Source organism: Cyanistes caeruleus, chromosome 1 (assembly GCF_971803275.1).
Source record: "Cyanistes caeruleus chromosome 1, bCyaCae1.hap1.1, whole genome shotgun sequence".
Lineage (NCBI taxonomy): Eukaryota > Metazoa > Chordata > Aves > Passeriformes > Paridae > Cyanistes > Cyanistes caeruleus.
Window position 1 is genome coordinate 104044438 of NC_141701.1, and position 13698 is coordinate 104058135.

The 13698-nt window shown below is 39.9% G+C and overlaps 1 long non-coding RNA gene across 4 annotated transcripts in view; it reads left to right on the top strand.

The window, feature by feature from the left end:
- LOC147655798 (uncharacterized) overlaps positions 1–13698 on the top strand; it is a 75441-nt gene that overhangs the window by 23373 nt on the left and 38370 nt on the right. The window lies entirely within an intron of this gene.

The following is a 13698-nucleotide window of genomic DNA, read 5'->3' on the forward strand; positions in this document are numbered from 1 at the left end:
AACACATAGCTTGGCCCTGTTCTAAACATTGTTTATTAGATGTCTTGGAGTCTTTGGCACTTCTCTTGAAGAGTAGAGGCAGGTAATCGGTTATCAGCTGAGGGTTCTTTCTCATTTGCAAGCTTCTGAAACCCTCTGAAATTTAAGCCTCTGGTTTCCCTCTGCTTACCCTGACTAATATGTGTTATTTAAAGTTTTTATTCCAAAATTGCTAACCAAATTTTAGAAAGACCTTATGCCGTGTGAAGCACCAGGACAAAATCCCTCGGTTTTTAGGTTTTAGAGTAGGCATGGGATGATCTTATGTCTACTCTAATGTGGGAACAAGTACAGGAGAAACCCCCAGGGAAAATGGAGAACTTGGGTTTTGATAAGTTAAAATACAGAGCGAATACTTCTTGCAGGTTTCCAGAGCTACAGAGAAATCCCAGTCACACATGCCCTGGGAGGCCACTGGGACAATACCCATGTGGAGGCCTTTGGCTGAACCCAGATGGCTGCTATCACCAGGGATGGCAGTGGGGTCACCAGTGCTCAGCTTTGAGCTAATCCAGTGGGAGTGATAGCTTGAAGGGGCCCAAAGAGGTTAAAAAGTCTGCAGAGGTGACAATGTGCATAACTGTCTATCTATCTATCTATCTATCTATCATCTATCTATCTATCTATCTATCTATCTATCTATCTATCTATCTCTATACATACTCGTGTTTTTCAAGGTACATATAATCTGGCTATCAAAGCATCTCCCAGCTGGTTCTATTTATCCCACCTTTACACTCTCCAGTATTGTATGAACTGACAGGGATAAAAACCCAAACCCTTTAAATAAGCAAAGAACAAAAAAAAAAAAAAAAAAAAAAAAAAGAAAATAAGATGGGAGGAGATGATAAAAGAGTACAACTAGAGAAGATGACTGGCACAAACTGCCAACCTATCTCTCTTAATTTCTATTTATTCCCTGACTCCACTCATGTGGACTCCATGGAAATTATGTTTGGGATCTATTTGCAGCTGGCAAGGGGAGAGTTTTTCCTATCCACATGGCTGTGTTTACACTGCACTTGAATATTATAAAGCCTCCTTCATGATCCAGCCACTGTTGTGCAAAAAGTACCTATGAACAAAGCAAATACAACTTTCAGAGATCCTTATTGTACAATAGTGATTATGTAACTTGTATAATTATGATTGATTTTTATTATAATTCTCTGCTTCTGAGAATTATAGAGGCATAAACACCTTTGCACTTCTTCAAGATAAAGGCTGGAACTGAATTTTTAACATAAGCTGAAATGTTTAAATGGTGCATTTTAAACCTGTACTTGTAGGTAGCTGAATGTGCATAAGACTGTTGGCAAATAAGTATCAGTGTTCTGTGTACAGATATGACTTTTGCACATGTGATTTTACAGCTGACAGGAGGGTCTATCACACATTTTAGGCATAATTGTTAAACAGGAACAAATGGAGAAAAAAATAGTCTTTGATTCCCCTAAATTCCTTTGAGTGTCTTCTGAACGTAATGACAGCCTCACTGGCCTGTAAGGACCAAAAACCTGCTAGAGAGACCTCCAGAGACAATACTTACTTCATCCCCTGTCATTCTGAACAATCCTTTATTTTTATAGTTTCTGGATACCATAGAGACTCCCATCGCTCTTTGCTCCCTGTCCCACTGTCTGCCTTTTAATTTGCAGTCATCTGTGCCAACCCAGCTAAATTCTTGCTTAACATAGCTGAAACTTGGTTGCAACAGCAGGTTCTTGGAAATGCCCAAGACAATGGACAAATGCCCCAATTCTCTCAGCATCTGTGCTAACCTTGAAACTCTACCTGGTAGGCACAGTGCAATCAAAAACTAATCAGTGAAATCAAGCTGAGATTTGGTCTTGGGAGCTAATAGGAGAAAAAAGAGATGACTGTGCAAATATGGTAGGGCTTTCAAGGGGGAAGATGCACAAAGCCATTCTTAATCATCAGTATCTCAAAGGAGTAGTGATAGGAGGACCTGGCAAAGCCTGTCAGCATCTGTGTTAATCCAGTTAATTAGTCAGAAAGGACAAACTCCTCTGGAAGCACCTATGTGACAGGCAGGCTGTCTTCATATTTCATTAGGATGATTGTTTTAAAGGTTGCAGGTAAAACGGTGCCTGTGCTCCTTTAGAGCTTCCCTTTACGTGCTGAAGTTGGGGCATGTCAGAGGGCATGTGGGGCTGGGAGGTAGCGTGGGGCAAAGAGCACCCAGACAACTTCCCAAGGAAGCAGCCTGGTAAGGAGACAGGAGCTTGGGCTACAACCTACGCAGTCTGTGTGATTTTCCTCTCCCTCCTTTTCTGCCTTGCTCTTTCAGCAAGGAAAAAAAAAAAAAAGAAAGAAAAAAAAGAAGGGAAAAGGCTGCAATGTGTCACAAAGGAACAGACTGGCAGACATCTGCCTCTTTCCTTCTTTATTTATTTTTTTTTACAAAAAGGAAAGGGTAGAGAGCCAACTCTTCACTCCAGAGCCCCCAGTCCCTTAACAAACCAAATGGTGGCTGTTGGCAGGGTATTGACAGCTTGTTAATGAAGGAATTCTTGACAAAATGACAACCTGTGTGGGATGCCGTGTGAAGCTGAATCCTCCCACAAACCAGTACTAAGTAATTAGGTGGTGGTGAAAATAGCAACTAACTACTGTTGGAGAGAAGAGGGAAGGGGGGGGAAAAATCTCCTAAATTAATTATAAAAGCAGTTCTCATTTGAATAGTATCCTTCTTCCCCTTCCCTGAGAAGACACAACAGTTTTTCCTGAACTGCCTGTGTCTCTCTTAGTGGGCCAAAGGGTTCATCTCAAAAAGCTGAGCCTGATGACTGTGAATTCAATGCTTTTTTCTCTGCAAGTGTGTTCAGCAAAGGAAGCACTAACGAAATAAAACAAGAAGCTGTCCACTGGGGCTGCTCCTTTTGCTCCCCAAAATGGCCCTGTTTGGTTCACCTTACTCTGTTTTTCCCTTGATTTTTGTCTGATTGCTTCAGGCAGGTGGACTGTCTGTTGACAACTGTGTTAGATTTTAAACCCCTGAGAGGAGGTTGGGTGAGGAACCAACCAAAGCAGAGTGCTTGAGTTACCAAGTAGGTCTTCCAGAAAGACACATTTTTAAATGGTGCTTCAGCATCAGCAGTGCCTGTGCTCATGACCGTGGCATCAGTACCAGGAGCTAGAACATTTAGCTGAAGCAAAATCTGTGACTTGTGGTGAAATTAGGTTTCTGGTGACCTTTTCAGTTTGGCTCACTAGGAAGATAGCATTCTCCACTGTGTCTTGAACAGCAGGTCATGATAATTTAGGTATATAGTTCAATAATATAGAGCATAGGAGTTTGTACAAGAAGGAAAACAATGTACTGCTTTATAAATGTTGATTTTTTTCCCCTCCCAGAAGCTGAAAACTTTTGGTACACTGTAATGTGCAACAAGCAATTCAAATTAAAGGGGAAAAAGTCAGGGAACTTTGAGCCTAATTTTCCCTAAATGAAAGCCAGAATTTGGAGAAATTCAGCTAAGTTTGTTTTGTGCTCTTAGAGTGTTTGGTCTTTTCTGACCTTGTTTCTTATAATGACATTTACTTTCTACAGCTGTATTTTTACATAAGCAACACAGACTGAAATGAACATTCTACACGTTTTAGTTTTAAAATAACATGGAGAAATTAAGAACTTGCAGACTTTGAAGACATTCAAAAAACTTATCTGCATTTTCAATTCCTCATGACTTTTCTGTTTTCAATGGGCCAAGAAACCTCACTGATTTTCTTGTATCTTATCTATTAGTCAGGTAACTGTGCTCCCATTTGTGGCTTTTGTAGTCAAGCTCTGTTTAAACATTATGAAAGCTACAAACAAATAGCTTCCTGAGGAATCATTTACTGATTCTTGAGCAATAAAAAACCTATAAATTTAATTTTATTAAAAATTTTTGGAAGGTATAGAGATTGACTTAGTTCTGGTTTACTGCATGAGGTCAAGAACAGACATAAGAAAGAACACTTTAAAGGTTAAAGGCTTCACTTTAGAAGGAACTGTGAAGATGTCTAACATTTCAATAACCTGTTGTACCAGAGAGAGGCAAAATCCAGGTCAGGGATATTTTATTATTTCCAAATATACAAATAAATCTATGAAAAAGCTGTTTATGCTGCAAGTAGACAATTTTGTTTTGCCTGTATTATGTGCCTTCAATTACTGATTATTTTTTTTGAATGACTTCCCACCTCTCTCAGTTTTCAAAGAAAGCAAAACAGTTTTTGATCTTGGATAATTACATTGCTCAGTAGCACTGGCAAATTAAGGATGGGACATACATGAATGCTTTAGAATTTGGACAGTCAGTATCTTTTGTGATGTGAAGAAATATACAAATACTGGTGATGAAATTTTGACCCATGCAAATTTATGAACACTTATTAGCATTGGCTGATAGAATTTTGCTTTAAACAGATGAAAAAACAGGACTGAAAGTCGTTTGAGTTTCATTTCTGGCATCTGGATTAAAGCTTTTGAAGGTGTTCTTATGACACCAAGGTGAAGAAATTACTCTAGAAAACTATTATGCCATGCACAAAGTAAATAAATTCATAGATGTGGTTAAAAGTGCAGATTGTGAGGTCCTTTCTTCTTGGGAGGATTTACTTCATGTTCTGGCCCCTAGAAAGGACCACAGGATGCTACCAACCGAAAGAAAATATATGCAAATGCAAAAAAAAAAAAACAAGGCTTGTCAGATGCTGACTATATTAAAAAAGTAAATATTGCAAAATTAGTCACAGAACTTATTAAAATCTGGACTGGACTGTAGAGAATAATCTTTCCTTCATGTAAGTGTGCACAAGGTACTATAATAAACTTTCCCACAAATGGGAAGGCAAATGTATATGATGCCTTTGTGCTTGTGGTGGCAGTTTAGGGCTGGCTGGGTGATACTGAATCAGGAAGAAGTTAATTTACAGTGAACAGGATTGCTTGTGTTACTGTGCTCCTGGGGTCAGGTTCTTTGCTTGTAGACTCTGAGGCAAATATTAATGCTACCATTGGTTTGAAATTCTCAGTTCTCAGGGAGATGCTGTGATCTGTGCTATTCATAGATTTTGACCTCCCATGTTTGGTGTCTGTGGAGGAAGTGGAGCTAGCATTGGCTTTAGTGGAAACTGCTCTCTTGTAGAATAGGTAAGAGCTAGTACTCGTCACTGCTACAGAAAGTGACTGTGAGTAGGGCTTGCTCCTCTGACACACTAAATAAAACACATACATTATGTCAAGCACTTTGCAGGGCTTAGCCTCAGCATGCTCAGTCTTCTGTTGTATCAAACTGACAGAGAGGAGCCAGGAAACTTCTTGGTCCAGGGCTATTTGTCCAGAAGAAATCTGAAATGTAAGTAAATTCCAAGTAACTGCATTAGTGAAACAGCTGGAACATTGTCAGCAGACAGACTTGTGCAAGCAATGTGGACTATACTCAATTTACTTGCATGGCATTTGTTCAGCTACTGAACAACAACAAGAATGTGATGAGATCTCTATCCCATTTCCATTTATTTTAATAAATCTGTACATTTCTTATGCTAACTGAAATAAAGGGAGAAGGCTTTTCAAAGCCTGACAAAGTCTGCCTATTGGTATCCGTTACGCACTGACTTCTGTTATGCTCAGATTCTCAGAAAGGCATCCAAGGTACAGCATAGTAATGATAATCTTCGAAGACCTTTCTATAGTCTAGTCACTGAATCTTCTGAGTGGAAGGGAACTCACAAGGATCATCAAGTTCAACTCATCCACAAGGATCATCAAATCCAGCTACTAAGTGAATGACCCATACAGTAACTGAACCCACAACCTTGATGTTATAAGCACCATGCTCTAACCAGCTGTGCTAATCATCTTGCAGATGAGGAAATGTATATCACTTTACATTTAAGGATTATACCGTTAGATTTCATGTGGAGTAACAATAACCAGTTGAAATGGTAGTGCCTTAAACATGCTTGCTTTTGTGCCATTGCAAAATTAAGTTTAATATTTGGAAACTGGTTATGTAGACTCACATTCTGTTTAATCAGTAGTAAATATTATGATTCTTTCAGAACAGATGAGCATCCATATTTCTTTCCTATTTCATGGGATCAGCTAGGGGTACTAAATACTTGACAGTCTTGCAAAAGAAATTGCTCAGATAGGTGCTGAGGTAAGGCCAAGGCAGCTCTGTCTCAGTGAGTGATTTTGAAACTCTTCACCTGATATTTGTCCTGAAATGAACCAAGAAAATGTAGTGCCAGTGTGTAGCACTTTCACAGAATCACAGGATGACTAGGCTGGAAGAGACCTTCAAGATCGTTGAGTCCAACCCAGCCCTAACACCTCAACTGGACCATGTCGCTGAGTGCCACGTCCAGTCTTTGTAAACACATCCAGGGATGGAGACTCCACCACCTCCCCAGACAGACCATTCCAATACTTTATCACCCTTTCTGTAAAAATTTTTTCCTAATATCCCACCTGTATTTCCCTTGGTGCAGCTTAAGACTTTTGTGTATCCTATACATTCAGCATCAGATCTTGAATTGTCCAGCATTTGTGTTCGTTACAGCTTCACAGTCAGTGAGTTCTCTTTGTGAAGGCTGACAACCAAGTGTCTGAATTACAGCCTGCAATTTGAGTCTGCTTAAATCTAATATTTTCTGCACTATACATAAGGAGAAGAGCAGCACTCAGTAAGCAGCCTTCTTCCCCTCAGCATTGTTTAGAGACTCTGCAGGAGGAGCATTTGTGAATTTTAGAGCAGAACTCTGCTTTCTCTGTTTTGATTGCGTGAACCAGGAAAAATCCCGATAACATCAAGTTGCCTCCTTCCTCACCAAAACACCAAACACCAAAACAATTGCTTTCCCACCAGTGCTTACCAATTCTAGCAGCTAGTCATGGCTGAGAAAATTGTAACCTGGTATCTGTCCTTCCTGTAGCTTATTTATCTCCCCACCACATGGCCTCAGTAATAGTCTACATAGTGCCACGCATGGTGACAACCTGATCCTTGGCAGCGGTTGTCTCAGCATGGTCCAGGTGCTAGCATTAGACAGAGCACTGTCTCAGTGAAAGCAGATTTTACTACTGTGTAGATGCACATTGAGGAAAGGTAGAGATAAAGGAAGCTGCACCAAAAATGTGCCTATGCAGCAATGCTTTACACAACTTCCAGAAGAGTAATGGCACTGTGTTAAATTGCTGTTACACCATTTAAAATAACTTACAAAAAAAAAGAGAGAAGCTGAAAAGCAAGGCAAAAGAGGTAAACTGTGCTAGAAGATTGCAATTAAACTATGGGAATTTTTGACTCCCAGGCATATATTCAGCTCAGTTTGTCAGACCTTGCTGCCTGATTATTATTTACAGTGAAATGTATGTTGGCTTGTTCACTTTATTTATTCACTTTAATCATCTCACAGTTCCCTCCACTCCAGGGCATTGCTGGTGGACAGTTGATTTAGAATTTGGAGAAATCTTGATCCCAGAAATGGGTAAATAGCTACAGATCTTGTTCAGGCATAATTTCATAGCTCATGTAGATTCTCTGATTTAGACCAGTGAACATTCTAGGCTAACAGAAACAAAGCTTGTTTATCAGTCAGTAACATATAATTGGAAAAATAGATGTTGCTGTATCGCTATTAGGATAAGAACTAGGGCTAGGAGATGTTTCCTCTATCTCAATAGCAAGCTATCAATATTCTCAGCAGCATTATTAGTATTTATTGAAAATCTTTTGTAAAGCACTGCAAGTTTGCACAGAGGTAATTTACATCACATAATTAGGATGCCTAAAACCATATACAGAAGGATAGATACTAGTAGTGCTAAGTACTTGATTGTATTATATTACAATGCTATTCTAGGGGGCTTAGAGAATTTTCTGTCACTGCTGATTGCTTGGCAACAAAATGAGGAATTTTTCCACACATTTCTGGGTCTGAGTTTATGAGTTCTAGATCATGTCTCCAAATTAGCCTCATCCTGCACAGCCTAGGTGATACTGTCCAGGAAAACAACATGCAAGTGACAATGCCACAAAATGTTGAATCTCTTGTTTTGCATAAACTCTTCTCTGTGCATACAAATGGTTTTATAATGGTTTTATAAAGCAGCCATATGTAACCTAGTCACTTTGCTTTTACCAGTATGCAGTTTTGAAACACAATATGGTCAAATTCAGGCAAGTTTAACTGTATTTATTGATTGTATCTTATCATAAGACAGTGTTCCCCATTTTAAGGAATTGTTCCATTGGATGGACTGGGAAAAGATCTGGATATTACCAAACTGGTTTTCTGTCTACACAAACAAATTTTAATTTCAGTTCCAGATACTGTGAAACTTGCTATTTGTTCAATAGGAAGATGTAGGTCTGTATGGTGTATGAAAATTCAACATATGCTTAAGTTTAGATTGGATCTTGAGCCACAGAGAAGTTCAAGTTGGATTCAATCAGCCCTTAAATTCATGTTGTTAGGGCCCTAATCAATACTGCGAGCCTGTTGCAAACTTCACAGAATTCACTGGAGCTGTCTGACCCATTCAGTGGTCTTAGTAAGCATCTACTCAGCTTCTGACAGCTTTTCAACTAAGGCATAGGTCAGACCATGCCACAGGCCCGTGTCTTATCAGAAGGGGAAACTGGTAGCACTATACTTGGAGGAATTTGTTTGCTGCTTCCTTAGTTCACATTAAGGAGTGACATCTGGTTTAATAGTTTATCTGCTGCGCATGAGGAGTAACCTCCTGAACTCTACTGAGATGCTAAGGGGAGAAAAGATGAGACAGCACTGGTGCCCCTGCAGTAGGGAGAGTACAGAGTGCATTTCTCCTCACATGAGAGCTGTTAAATGTTGTGAAAGTCTCTATGCCCCCTCCTCCTGCCTCTTCCTTAAGTAGTCACATGGAGGCCAAGCAAAACGTGGTGTTGTGCCTGACAGAAAGATGTTGCTAGGTCAGGCATGGGGATGATGCTCTCCAGGGCTACAGTTTCACAAAGAGCTAAGGCACAGAGATCCAGAAGCATTACTAAGTGGGCCAATCAATACCAAATCCATTTTTCATCATTCGTTCATAGGAAGAAAAGGGATGTCTAACTTAATCATTCCTTACAGAAAATAAACAGGCACCTTGTCAGCCCATGAGAAAAATCATTCACTAATGCCAAGATAATATTTCTAAACAACTGACTGGATCAAAGGTGAAATTTAATTGATTATGTGTTAAATATTCTCTCTCTCTCCCTGTCTCTGACATAACACTTCCTCGTATACACAGAGTGAAAATACCCAGACAGTAGGCTGAACAATTTTCTCCTTGTTGCCATAGAAATTTCAGGCAATTATCCAGTTCCGTGGTTGGATTGCTCTGTGGAGCACTCTGTGGAGTTTGATCTCCTTTTTCACTTAAATGATGTAAATCAGGCACAGTTCTACTGAACTCAAGCATTTGTAGAACTAGTGTAAACAAGAGGAAAAAGTAAGTGCAATAATGTTAGTGATTTTTTTCTTATTTTGTAATTTTTTAACTAAGTGAAAGAAGTGATTGAATTTTGCACATAATCCAAAACACATTTGTTGTAGAAAAGTTCAAAATCCTGGGTGGACTATTACACTATTTCAGGATTTTTGTTAATTGCTGCTAAAGTTATTGGAGTAGGACTTGGATACTGCTCTAATTCATAGTACAGTTGTATCATTCACAGAAAAATTTATATCTGAATATGAAAAAAAAATGGTAAGAGGAGAAACTAGAAGAACTAGAAACACTTTAGCAAAGTGAATTGCCTGGAGTCACAGACCAAAGGCAGGGTAGGAGCAGGTGTTCTGTCTCTCTTGGTCTTATGCTACTGGACAATGCCTGTGAGTGTAAGAGCACTGCAGCAGGTAACAAAAAGGTAACACTTCATTAGGCGCTTTGCTTATACCAATATGCATCTGTCAGGTCTAGTTTGTAGGCTAATATCCAGCTGGGCATCCCAATAAACAGCCTATGACTATGATATCCAGCTGTGTTCTGCTGGTGTTGTGTTGAATTAATCATGGTTTGGCTCCGTGCTCTTCGTGGGAAGGGAAAGCCGAGGGAGTGGAAACAAATGAGACTGAGCTTCTTTTATGCCAGGCTTATGTATTTGTAACAGTGCATTTCACCCTTTCTCCAGGCACCCCACAGCTCTACAAGTCCCTGCCCACCTCCTGCAACAAAGCACTTCCAGTGCTTGCCTGGGAGGGGAACTCAGTGGGCAGCTTAGATATGTTCTGGTGGAGATGTTCAGTGTTCGAGGCTCCCTCTAGGTCCAGCTCTACCATCAGGAGGTTGAGTTGCCTTAGGACAACCCTGGTGCAGCAGGTCTCATACCTGGAGGTGTGCTGAGATTCCAGCCTAGGCTTGGACAAGCGCACCATCAACATCACATATCAGAGTCCTCTGGCTTCACCCTTGCCTGGAAAAGCTCATTCCAGTGCAAATAAGAGGGTACCTGAGAACAGCTGTGTTGGAGATCTACAAATTCCAAGGACCGTCTTGTTGTTTTTACATGTAATTATACACACATAGTATCAAATATGTTAATTTTGGCTTGTTCCTGGCCTCCAATGTGGGGAACATGGAGTGTGTGTTAGTCCCTGGAATTTCATGTTGATTGTGCATTGGAAGCAGTCACCTCCAAGGGCAGTGAGGCACGTGGCACACAGCAAGATGTAAGTTGTTGTTATTCTGAGCAACATTAGTCTCCCATCTGTAAGCTGATTAGGCTCCCAAGTTCTAAGGCTGATGGGATGGCAGTAGTAGGGATATGAACCACCTTTACAGAAACCGTAAGTTGATCATGGACAAGTTGAAGTCAATCTCCCTGGCCTACAGAAGCCTGGGTCTACAGGTACAGGTTTTCAAGAAAAAAGTCCTACCAGATAACTGTTCTCCAGGGATATTTTCTTTCTCTTTTGGATACTTATATCCATGGGGAGAAAGATTTGCCATATTACATCCTTCCCATATCTTTCCTAGAAATAGGAATTCCTAGCATCAGGGCATGGGTGGTGTTAGGCACCTTCCTTGTGCACTGTTGTTATTACCTGCCTTTGTCTAGAAAAGTGATTATGTACTTTTGCACTCTGCTCTTGCCTGTCAATAATTTCACAGAATTGATGGTTGAATACCTGTCAATAGTACTGCTCATAGATATTAATGCACTTCAAAGTCATTAAGATGCAGTCACCCCTGAATGAGCTTATGTTCTATAGCCATGCTATTGGAAGCACTATGGATTTTCACATTTGGACCATCTGTAAATACAGCAGCTCCATGGCTCGTGTATTTTTTTTCCCTATTTGAACTCAGAGAAAAATTAATCTGGCCCATCTGCAGCTGGACTTGCTTAGAAAACCTGATTGCCTTCCAGACACCAGCCATCCATGCTCCAGGGATGCCAGTCTTTCCACATGCTAATTAACTGAGGACAGAAAAAATCATCACAAAACATTCCCATCTTTGTGCCTGCAGCTGTAAATTCAGAATTAAAGTAATTTGGGGAGAAATAATGTTGTGAAGTGTCACAGAAGATTTGCAACTGCCAGTGCTTTTGAAGGAAATAGCTATGCCTATAACCATGCACTGAATATGACACTGAAATATAATATTCTCTTGTTTAGTGACTTCTTTGTTCTGCCAAAAAGCCCAGCAGAATTTGGGTCTAGAAAACTTCATAATTCAGATTACAAGCTTGACTAGGGAATTACAGATGTAGGGGATAGAAGTTAGTCAGGTATGGACCTTGTGTTAAACTAAGCCACTGAGAGTTTTTAGCACTGTAAGATGTGCCAGGAGAAATGACAGAGGCGTGAGGCTCAGCTTCTAAATAAGGAAATCTAAATGAGCAATATCTTGAACTCCATAGATTTATGTTACAGCAGCTGCCTGAAAGACACAAATGTTAGTTATTCAAGAAGAACCACACTCAGTAAAGGCTTACATGTTAAGAATATTGTGACATTGGTAAGTGCTGCATGCAAATAGGGAAGGTGAAGGACATCCTTAGGGTTTTCTCAGTGATGACTACACTTCTGTTACCTCTTTTACTGAAAGTTTAAAGATATGTGCTATTTTCCACTAATCCTTGTTGCTATTATAGAAGAATCTCAGATTGCATTGGACAGAAGTAAAACAATGGGGGAAAAATACTAAAAACATGATTTGAAACATTCCCCATCCAGAAGATGAATGAAAAGAACCTAGCATTTTTTCTCTACCACAAGATTTATTCTTCAATAAAAGTGGAAATAACTCCTTAGCTGCAGGACTTCACTCATCACAGTGGCTCTAAACTGTCTGTGGACTTCCATTTATACCCACCCTGATTTCCCAACAGAAATCTTTGTGGGGGATGAATACATTTCGGACTCTCACAAATCTCATTAGTCAGTCAGAGTCTTTCAATTGCCTGTAGTGGTCTTTGTATCAGAGCACTAATAACAAGTTAGAAATGGACACTCCAGTGCCTGGTTAACCCAAAAGACTAATAGCATTTTTCTGCATGTGACTGTTCCAGTGACTGTTCTAGTTTTATCTGTTCCACTGAGCATAATAGGAATATGAAAAAAAGCAGTTAGAAAAATGTCTTCTCCTTTTCTGTCTTCCAAGTATCTTCCAAGTATTTAGGCATGCCTGCATCACTGTCAGTCGAATGCTAGATGCCTCAGTAATGAATTAGAATTCAGCTTCCCCTGAGTATTCTGCTCTGAACAGTTAAAAAAAAATCAGTTTAAAAGACTGACAGATTGAGAGCAAAAGCAATCCCAGAAGTTTTGTATCCACTTGACTTGTGATTCAAATCCTGGGTGTCTAGGTGGTTCAGACAGAGTTTGCAATGATTTTTATCCTTGTAGTTCCTGGCTGCTTGGGAATGTGTTACCAAACAACGTCCTGTTGCATGGTTATACTGGTAAATGTGTCTGGTATCCCAAGGCTGGAAAGGCAGCAAGGCTAGAAAACTTCAGTTGGAATCTGGGATATTTCTGTTTACTGACACAGTAAGCCAAAGAACTCTACAAATATGTAGCAGCAGGGTCAGCAGTCTAAAGATGGCACAAAATGGTCAAATTTTTAATGACAATCAGCAAGATCAGTGTAGTGCTGGGAACTAAGTCCAAAAAATCTGTATACAGGTATCTGTGAAAGGAAGAATTTGTTGGCTTTTTTTTTTGACAGGGAAGATGTGGTAACTCTTAGGAATGTGTGGATCCCCAGCCTTATCTGTTATAAGACAATACAAATCCACTGAACAACAACATCTTTGCTTACTATTGGCTCCTGCTGGGTTTCTACTGGGTAATCTGTTAAAAACTGTTTAGCCAGCTTCCTGTGAGAGATTGAAGTAAAAACCCCAAAGATTAAATTCTTTGAGTATTTAAATCTATTTTTATTTCTAGTGTTGCGGTCCTGAATGTTAATTAAATCATGTCGAGAAAAACCAGCCCCTCTGCAGCTGTTTCAGGACCTGGGATATTGCAACAATCTCTTGAGACAGGTTTTACTATAAAAAGTAAGACTTGTGCATGGGAGGGCAATCTGAACCTCATGCAAGTAAGCAGGGAAAGAGTAAGAGTATCAGAGTCTGGCTCTACAGGGTACATCAAAAGGTGATC